Here is an 11,338-nt window from a genome sequence, read left to right as displayed (position 1 = left end):
GGACAGAAAATTTATATTTTTGATACCTTGACATTGTCTAATACCAAAATTAGAGCTCATAGTTCAATAGTTTCTAAAGGGTAGACGCTTAACCCTTTTCCATGATGGTGTCCGCTTATCACTGTAGTAAAACCTTGTCGATTCTTTGGTTTGTTTTTGGTGGTTAGTAGACACCCCTGTTTCACTGACCCTGATAGACTGAATCTGCCAGTGGCGAAATATTACTTGAGATAAAGTCTTTTGGTCTTTGATAGCATAGTATAAGAAAGCCGCGGCTTTCTTATACTATGTTGATAGATATCAAACTCAAATTTCGGAAGAGCCTTTAATATTAGGATAGATTTAAGGACACCATGCAATGCTGTTTTCGTGACTACACACCCGCTACACACTTGGAATTGAGATTTTCCTATTTTCCCCAAATTGTGAAAAGAAATTAGACAAGATAAGAAAACCTTCATGCCAAGAAGGAACCGTTTTTAGAGTTGAGTTTATTTTTCAACGAGTCTACAAGAATTTTGTCAGGCTAATGCAGGGGTAATGACGAAATTGCAACTGGCCTTTTGAAATATTCGTGATTTTTTTAATATCTAATTAGGCTATCGCTTGTTTCAAATGAGACACAAAAATGTGCTGAAATTTCTATACACAGGTTACTTATTGTTTCTTTTAAAGTCAAATTAATTAAATTTCCTGCAGGGAAACACTTTTTGAAGAGAAAACGTGGTACAGTAAAGTCTCCATAGCTCAAACCAATTGTCCGAGTTATGGAGAAAAGTTTCTCAAGTTTTAGCGAGATCTCCCCTTATTTGTGGACCAGCTGAATAAAAACAGTATTTTCAATATACATTCTTGCATATGGCGATATTTTGGGGTTAGTGAGTGAAAAATCAGCCAAATAATCGTCCCTGGTGACTAAAATACCCTAAAGTTTTTGTATTTTGAAAAAAAAATGACATCTTGATTTTGATGTTCTTTTGCATTACGTTATTTCAACATCCATACCTCAACTTAAAAATTATGTCTGTAAAAGAAACGTCAATTTGACATAATTTCAATATTCGGCTTTAAACATCAGGTAATGCAACGTTTAAAATACCCCGACATTTTTTCCCCGAAAAGGTAATCTTTTTCTCATGATATTGAGTTTGAGTCTGCTGGAGAATGAGTTTTAATTTTTCAAAACGCTTAGGTAAAATGGAAATCACCCGAAAAAGAAAAAAAAATGCGAGTTCGTATTTTTTGACATCTCCAGCATTTTCATATAAGTATCCTCAAAAGAAATTTACAAGATTAAATTTCGAAATTAAATATCATAAATTGTTTAATGAATCCCTGTATCAGTAGGCCAATCAAATTTCAAATTCATATGGGTGAGCCCAAAGTATCAATCTTTAGAGCTATGATGTTTTAAATTTTTTAGTCTTCTATGTGAAAGGAAAAGAAAAGGATATGCCTCATTTTACTACAGGTGGATCGAGCAGACCTACACTTGTGAAAATCCCATGTTCAGAACAGTGAGACAGCCCTCTGATGGGACTCCCCCAGATATGAAAAATAATTTTAGCATTTTAAAGCACCTGGAACCGTTGAAAAATTCTAGTTTCATTTTCCTGCAGCCAGACAATTCTATTTTACCCGGTCGTTGCCTAGTCAGATCCTTATAAAAAAGGCGAGCATACATCGGACTCACAGCGGGCAAAGATTTTGGTACGAAATGGCCAAAACCCTATATTTTCTTCTCTAATTAGCGGACGAGTGATAGTTTACAAGTGATTAATTTAAATTATTTTTAACAGATTTTAGTTTGATTGTACAAATTGATTCTACATAGGTTTGTAACGCTATCTAGTCAATTAATTTTCCTGGACTCTTATGATTCATGAAAGCTAGATTTTCTCGTCTCAACAACCTTTCTTTTCAAGCTCTTTCGTTACCTATGTCGTGTCTCTAGAAAAGCACTTCGGACAGAAAATTTATATTTTTGATACCTTGACATTGTCTAATACCAAAATTAGAGCTCATAGTTCAATAGTTTCTAAAGGGTAGACGCTTAACCCTTTTCCATGATGGTGTCCGCTTATCACTGTAGTAAAACCTTGTCGATTCTTTGGTTTGTTTTTGGTGGTTAGTAGACACCCCTGTTTCACTGACCCTGATAGACTGAATCTGCCAGTGGCGAAATATTACTTGAGATAAAGTCTTTTGGTCTTTGATAGCATAGTATAAGAAAGCCGCGGCTTTCTTATACTATGTTGATAGATATCAAACTCAAATTTCGGAAGAGCCTTTAATATTAGGATAGATTTAAGGACACCATGCAATGCTGTTTTCGTGACTACACACCCGCTACACACTTGGAATTGAGATTTTCCTATTTTCCCCAAATTGTGAAAAGAAATTAGACAAGATAAGAAAACCTTCATGCCAAGAAGGAACCGTTTTTAGAGTTGAGTTTATTTTTCAACGAGTCTACAAGAATTTTGTCAGGCTAATGCAGGGGTAATGACGAAATTGCAACTGGCCTTTTGAAATATTCGTGATTTTTTTAATATCTAATTAGGCTATCGCTTGTTTCAAATGAGACACAAAAATGTGCTGAAATTTCTATACACAGGTTACTTATTGTTTCTTTTAAAGTCAAATTAATTAAATTTCCTGCAGGGAAACACTTTTTGAAGAGAAAACGTGGTACAGTAAAGTCTCCATAGCTCAAACCAATTGTCCGAGTTATGGAGAAAAGTTTCTCAAGTTTTAGCGAGATCTCCCCTTATTTGTGGACCAGCTGAATAAAAACAGTATTTTCAATATACATTCTTGCATATGGCGATATTTTGGGGTTAGTGAGTGAAAAATCAGCCAAATAATCGTCCCTGGTGACTAAAATACCCTAAAGTTTTTGTATTTTGAAAAAAAAATGACATCTTGATTTTGATGTTCTTTTGCATTACGTTATTTCAACATCCATACCTCAACTTAAAAATTATGTCTGTAAAAGAAACGTCAATTTGACATAATTTCAATATTCGGCTTTAAACATCAGGTAATGCAACGTTTAAAATACCCCGACATTTTTTCCCCGAAAAGGTAATCTTTTTCTCATGATATTGAGTTTGAGTCTGCTGGAGAATGAGTTTTAATTTTTCAAAACGCTTAGGTAAAATGGAAATCACCCGAAAAAGAAAAAAAAATGCGAGTTCGTATTTTTTGACATCTCCAGCATTTTCATATAAGTATCCTCAAAAGAAATTTACAAGATTAAATTTCGAAATTAAATATCATAAATTGTTTAATGAATCCCTGTATCAGTAGGCCAATCAAATTTCAAATTCATATGGGTGAGCCCAAAGTATCAATCTTTAGAGCTATGATGTTTTAAATTTTTTAGTCTTCTATGTGAAAGGAAAAGAAAAGGATATGCCTCATTTTACTACAGGTGGATCGAGCAGACCTACACTTGTGAAAATCCCATGTTCAGAACAGTGAGACAGCCCTCTGATGGGACTCCCCCAGATATGAAAAATAATTTTAGCATTTTAAAGCACCTGGAACCGTTGAAAAATTCTAGTTTCATTTTCCTGCAGCCAGACAATTCTATTTTACCCGGTCGTTGCCTAGTCAGATCCTTATAAAAAAGGCGAGCATACATCGGACTCACAGCGGGCAAAGATTTTGGTACGAAATGGCCAAAACCCTATATTTTCTTCTCTAATTAGCGGACGAGTGATAGTTTACAAGTGATTAATTTAAATTATTTTTAACAGATTTTAGTTTGATTGTACAAATTGATTCTACATAGGTTTGTAACGCTATCTAGTCAATTAATTTTCCTGGACTCTTATGATTCATGAAAGCTAGATTTTCTCGTCTCAACAACCTTTCTTTTCAAGCTCTTTCGTTACCTATGTCGTGTCTCTAGAAAAGCACTTCGGACAGAAAATTTATATTTTTGATACCTTGACATTGTCTAATACCAAAATTAGAGCTCATAGTTCAATAGTTTCTAAAGGGTAGACGCTTAACCCTTTTCCATGATGGTGTCCGCTTATCACTGTAGTAAAACCTTGTCGATTCTTTGGTTTGTTTTTGGTGGTTAGTAGACACCCCTGTTTCACTGACCCTGATAGACTGAATCTGCCAGTGGCGAAATATTACTTGAGATAAAGTCTTTTGGTCTTTGATAGCATAGTATAAGAAAGCCGCGGCTTTCTTATACTATGTTGATAGATATCAAACTCAAATTTCGGAAGAGCCTTTAATATTAGGATAGATTTAAGGACACCATGCAATGCTGTTTTCGTGACTACACACCCGCTACACACTTGGAATTGAGATTTTCCTATTTTCCCCAAATTGTGAAAAGAAATTAGACAAGATAAGAAAACCTTCATGCCAAGAAGGAACCGTTTTTAGAGTTGAGTTTATTTTTCAACGAGTCTACAAGAATTTTGTCAGGCTAATGCAGGGGTAATGACGAAATTGCAACTGGCCTTTTGAAATATTCGTGATTTTTTTAATATCTAATTAGGCTATCGCTTGTTTCAAATGAGACACAAAAATGTGCTGAAATTTCTATACACAGGTTACTTATTGTTTCTTTTAAAGTCAAATTAATTAAATTTCCTGCAGGGAAACACTTTTTGAAGAGAAAACGTGGTACAGTAAAGTCTCCATAGCTCAAACCAATTGTCCGAGTTATGGAGAAAAGTTTCTCAAGTTTTAGCGAGATCTCCCCTTATTTGTGGACCAGCTGAATAAAAACAGTATTTTCAATATACATTCTTGCATATGGCGATATTTTGGGGTTAGTGAGTGAAAAATCAGCCAAATAATCGTCCCTGGTGACTAAAATACCCTAAAGTTTTTGTATTTTGAAAAAAAAATGACATCTTGATTTTGATGTTCTTTTGCATTACGTTATTTCAACATCCATACCTCAACTTAAAAATTATGTCTGTAAAAGAAACGTCAATTTGACATAATTTCAATATTCGGCTTTAAACATCAGGTAATGCAACGTTTAAAATACCCCGACATTTTTTCCCCGAAAAGGTAATCTTTTTCTCATGATATTGAGTTTGAGTCTGCTGGAGAATGAGTTTTAATTTTTCAAAACGCTTAGGTAAAATGGAAATCACCCGAAAAAGAAAAAAAAATGCGAGTTCGTATTTTTTGACATCTCCAGCATTTTCATATAAGTATCCTCAAAAGAAATTTACAAGATTAAATTTCGAAATTAAATATCATAAATTGTTTAATGAATCCCTGTATCAGTAGGCCAATCAAATTTCAAATTCATATGGGTGAGCCCAAAGTATCAATCTTTAGAGCTATGATGTTTTAAATTTTTTAGTCTTCTATGTGAAAGGAAAAGAAAAGGATATGCCTCATTTTACTACAGGTGGATCGAGCAGACCTACACTTGTGAAAATCCCATGTTCAGAACAGTGAGACAGCCCTCTGATGGGACTCCCCCAGATATGAAAAATAATTTTAGCATTTTAAAGCACCTGGAACCGTTGAAAAATTCTAGTTTCATTTTCCTGCAGCCAGACAATTCTATTTTACCCGGTCGTTGCCTAGTCAGATCCTTATAAAAAAGGCGAGCATACATCGGACTCACAGCGGGCAAAGATTTTGGTACGAAATGGCCAAAACCCTATATTTTCTTCTCTAATTAGCGGACGAGTGATAGTTTACAAGTGATTAATTTAAATTATTTTTAACAGATTTTAGTTTGATTGTACAAATTGATTCTACATAGGTTTGTAACGCTATCTAGTCAATTAATTTTCCTGGACTCTTATGATTCATGAAAGCTAGATTTTCTCGTCTCAACAACCTTTCTTTTCAAGCTCTTTCGTTACCTATGTCGTGTCTCTAGAAAAGCACTTCGGACAGAAAATTTATATTTTTGATACCTTGACATTGTCTAATACCAAAATTAGAGCTCATAGTTCAATAGTTTCTAAAGGGTAGACGCTTAACCCTTTTCCATGATGGTGTCCGCTTATCACTGTAGTAAAACCTTGTCGATTCTTTGGTTTGTTTTTGGTGGTTAGTAGACACCCCTGTTTCACTGACCCTGATAGACTGAATCTGCCAGTGGCGAAATATTACTTGAGATAAAGTCTTTTGGTCTTTGATAGCATAGTATAAGAAAGCCGCGGCTTTCTTATACTATGTTGATAGATATCAAACTCAAATTTCGGAAGAGCCTTTAATATTAGGATAGATTTAAGGACACCATGCAATGCTGTTTTCGTGACTACACACCCGCTACACACTTGGAATTGAGATTTTCCTATTTTCCCCAAATTGTGAAAAGAAATTAGACAAGATAAGAAAACCTTCATGCCAAGAAGGAACCGTTTTTAGAGTTGAGTTTATTTTTCAACGAGTCTACAAGAATTTTGTCAGGCTAATGCAGGGGTAATGACGAAATTGCAACTGGCCTTTTGAAATATTCGTGATTTTTTTAATATCTAATTAGGCTATCGCTTGTTTCAAATGAGACACAAAAATGTGCTGAAATTTCTATACACAGGTTACTTATTGTTTCTTTTAAAGTCAAATTAATTAAATTTCCTGCAGGGAAACACTTTTTGAAGAGAAAACGTGGTACAGTAAAGTCTCCATAGCTCAAACCAATTGTCCGAGTTATGGAGAAAAGTTTCTCAAGTTTTAGCGAGATCTCCCCTTATTTGTGGACCAGCTGAATAAAAACAGTATTTTCAATATACATTCTTGCATATGGCGATATTTTGGGGTTAGTGAGTGAAAAATCAGCCAAATAATCGTCCCTGGTGACTAAAATACCCTAAAGTTTTTGTATTTTGAAAAAAAAATGACATCTTGATTTTGATGTTCTTTTGCATTACGTTATTTCAACATCCATACCTCAACTTAAAAATTATGTCTGTAAAAGAAACGTCAATTTGACATAATTTCAATATTCGGCTTTAAACATCAGGTAATGCAACGTTTAAAATACCCCGACATTTTTTCCCCGAAAAGGTAATCTTTTTCTCATGATATTGAGTTTGAGTCTGCTGGAGAATGAGTTTTAATTTTTCAAAACGCTTAGGTAAAATGGAAATCACCCGAAAAAGAAAAAAAAATGCGAGTTCGTATTTTTTGACATCTCCAGCATTTTCATATAAGTATCCTCAAAAGAAATTTACAAGATTAAATTTCGAAATTAAATATCATAAATTGTTTAATGAATCCCTGTATCAGTAGGCCAATCAAATTTCAAATTCATATGGGTGAGCCCAAAGTATCAATCTTTAGAGCTATGATGTTTTAAATTTTTTAGTCTTCTATGTGAAAGGAAAAGAAAAGGATATGCCTCATTTTACTACAGGTGGATCGAGCAGACCTACACTTGTGAAAATCCCATGTTCAGAACAGTGAGACAGCCCTCTGATGGGACTCCCCCAGATATGAAAAATAATTTTAGCATTTTAAAGCACCTGGAACCGTTGAAAAATTCTAGTTTCATTTTCCTGCAGCCAGACAATTCTATTTTACCCGGTCGTTGCCTAGTCAGATCCTTATAAAAAAGGCGAGCATACATCGGACTCACAGCGGGCAAAGATTTTGGTACGAAATGGCCAAAACCCTATATTTTCTTCTCTAATTAGCGGACGAGTGATAGTTTACAAGTGATTAATTTAAATTATTTTTAACAGATTTTAGTTTGATTGTACAAATTGATTCTACATAGGTTTGTAACGCTATCTAGTCAATTAATTTTCCTGGACTCTTATGATTCATGAAAGCTAGATTTTCTCGTCTCAACAACCTTTCTTTTCAAGCTCTTTCGTTACCTATGTCGTGTCTCTAGAAAAGCACTTCGGACAGAAAATTTATATTTTTGATACCTTGACATTGTCTAATACCAAAATTAGAGCTCATAGTTCAATAGTTTCTAAAGGGTAGACGCTTAACCCTTTTCCATGATGGTGTCCGCTTATCACTGTAGTAAAACCTTGTCGATTCTTTGGTTTGTTTTTGGTGGTTAGTAGACACCCCTGTTTCACTGACCCTGATAGACTGAATCTGCCAGTGGCGAAATATTACTTGAGATAAAGTCTTTTGGTCTTTGATAGCATAGTATAAGAAAGCCGCGGCTTTCTTATACTATGTTGATAGATATCAAACTCAAATTTCGGAAGAGCCTTTAATATTAGGATAGATTTAAGGACACCATGCAATGCTGTTTTCGTGACTACACACCCGCTACACACTTGGAATTGAGATTTTCCTATTTTCCCCAAATTGTGAAAAGAAATTAGACAAGATAAGAAAACCTTCATGCCAAGAAGGAACCGTTTTTAGAGTTGAGTTTATTTTTCAACGAGTCTACAAGAATTTTGTCAGGCTAATGCAGGGGTAATGACGAAATTGCAACTGGCCTTTTGAAATATTCGTGATTTTTTTAATATCTAATTAGGCTATCGCTTGTTTCAAATGAGACACAAAAATGTGCTGAAATTTCTATACACAGGTTACTTATTGTTTCTTTTAAAGTCAAATTAATTAAATTTCCTGCAGGGAAACACTTTTTGAAGAGAAAACGTGGTACAGTAAAGTCTCCATAGCTCAAACCAATTGTCCGAGTTATGGAGAAAAGTTTCTCAAGTTTTAGCGAGATCTCCCCTTATTTGTGGACCAGCTGAATAAAAACAGTATTTTCAATATACATTCTTGCATATGGCGATATTTTGGGGTTAGTGAGTGAAAAATCAGCCAAATAATCGTCCCTGGTGACTAAAATACCCTAAAGTTTTTGTATTTTGAAAAAAAAATGACATCTTGATTTTGATGTTCTTTTGCATTACGTTATTTCAACATCCATACCTCAACTTAAAAATTATGTCTGTAAAAGAAACGTCAATTTGACATAATTTCAATATTCGGCTTTAAACATCAGGTAATGCAACGTTTAAAATACCCCGACATTTTTTCCCCGAAAAGGTAATCTTTTTCTCATGATATTGAGTTTGAGTCTGCTGGAGAATGAGTTTTAATTTTTCAAAACGCTTAGGTAAAATGGAAATCACCCGAAAAAGAAAAAAAAATGCGAGTTCGTATTTTTTGACATCTCCAGCATTTTCATATAAGTATCCTCAAAAGAAATTTACAAGATTAAATTTCGAAATTAAATATCATAAATTGTTTAATGAATCCCTGTATCAGTAGGCCAATCAAATTTCAAATTCATATGGGTGAGCCCAAAGTATCAATCTTTAGAGCTATGATGTTTTAAATTTTTTAGTCTTCTATGTGAAAGGAAAAGAAAAGGATATGCCTCATTTTACTACAGGTGGATCGAGCAGACCTACACTTGTGAAAATCCCATGTTCAGAACAGTGAGACAGCCCTCTGATGGGACTCCCCCAGATATGAAAAATAATTTTAGCATTTTAAAGCACCTGGAACCGTTGAAAAATTCTAGTTTCATTTTCCTGCAGCCAGACAATTCTATTTTACCCGGTCGTTGCCTAGTCAGATCCTTATAAAAAAGGCGAGCATACATCGGACTCACAGCGGGCAAAGATTTTGGTACGAAATGGCCAAAACCCTATATTTTCTTCTCTAATTAGCGGACGAGTGATAGTTTACAAGTGATTAATTTAAATTATTTTTAACAGATTTTAGTTTGATTGTACAAATTGATTCTACATAGGTTTGTAACGCTATCTAGTCAATTAATTTTCCTGGACTCTTATGATTCATGAAAGCTAGATTTTCTCGTCTCAACAACCTTTCTTTTCAAGCTCTTTCGTTACCTATGTCGTGTCTCTAGAAAAGCACTTCGGACAGAAAATTTATATTTTTGATACCTTGACATTGTCTAATACCAAAATTAGAGCTCATAGTTCAATAGTTTCTAAAGGGTAGACGCTTAACCCTTTTCCATGATGGTGTCCGCTTATCACTGTAGTAAAACCTTGTCGATTCTTTGGTTTGTTTTTGGTGGTTAGTAGACACCCCTGTTTCACTGACCCTGATAGACTGAATCTGCCAGTGGCGAAATATTACTTGAGATAAAGTCTTTTGGTCTTTGATAGCATAGTATAAGAAAGCCGCGGCTTTCTTATACTATGTTGATAGATATCAAACTCAAATTTCGGAAGAGCCTTTAATATTAGGATAGATTTAAGGACACCATGCAATGCTGTTTTCGTGACTACACACCCGCTACACACTTGGAATTGAGATTTTCCTATTTTCCCCAAATTGTGAAAAGAAATTAGACAAGATAAGAAAACCTTCATGCCAAGAAGGAACCGTTTTTAGAGTTGAGTTTATTTTTCAACGAGTCTACAAGAATTTTGTCAGGCTAATGCAGGGGTAATGACGAAATTGCAACTGGCCTTTTGAAATATTCGTGATTTTTTTAATATCTAATTAGGCTATCGCTTGTTTCAAATGAGACACAAAAATGTGCTGAAATTTCTATACACAGGTTACTTATTGTTTCTTTTAAAGTCAAATTAATTAAATTTCCTGCAGGGAAACACTTTTTGAAGAGAAAACGTGGTACAGTAAAGTCTCCATAGCTCAAACCAATTGTCCGAGTTATGGAGAAAAGTTTCTCAAGTTTTAGCGAGATCTCCCCTTATTTGTGGACCAGCTGAATAAAAACAGTATTTTCAATATACATTCTTGCATATGGCGATATTTTGGGGTTAGTGAGTGAAAAATCAGCCAAATAATCGTCCCTGGTGACTAAAATACCCTAAAGTTTTTGTATTTTGAAAAAAAAATGACATCTTGATTTTGATGTTCTTTTGCATTACGTTATTTCAACATCCATACCTCAACTTAAAAATTATGTCTGTAAAAGAAACGTCAATTTGACATAATTTCAATATTCGGCTTTAAACATCAGGTAATGCAACGTTTAAAATACCCCGACATTTTTTCCCCGAAAAGGTAATCTTTTTCTCATGATATTGAGTTTGAGTCTGCTGGAGAATGAGTTTTAATTTTTCAAAACGCTTAGGTAAAATGGAAATCACCCGAAAAAGAAAAAAAAATGCGAGTTCGTATTTTTTGACATCTCCAGCATTTTCATATAAGTATCCTCAAAAGAAATTTACAAGATTAAATTTCGAAATTAAATATCATAAATTGTTTAATGAATCCCTGTATCAGTAGGCCAATCAAATTTCAAATTCATATGGGTGAGCCCAAAGTATCAATCTTTAGAGCTATGATGTTTTAAATTTTTTAGTCTTCTATGTGAAAGGAAAAGAAAAGGATATGCCTCATTTTACTACAGGTGGATCGAGCAGACCTACACTTGTGAAAATCCCATGTTCAG

The sequence above is a fragment of the Clytia hemisphaerica genome, unplaced genomic scaffold (assembly GCF_902728285.1).
Source record: "Clytia hemisphaerica strain Z4C2 unplaced genomic scaffold, Clytia hemisphaerica genome assembly, whole genome shotgun sequence".
NCBI classification, from domain to species: Eukaryota; Metazoa; Cnidaria; class Hydrozoa; order Leptothecata; family Clytiidae; genus Clytia; species Clytia hemisphaerica.
Note: the sequence above shows the minus strand (reverse complement) of the source record.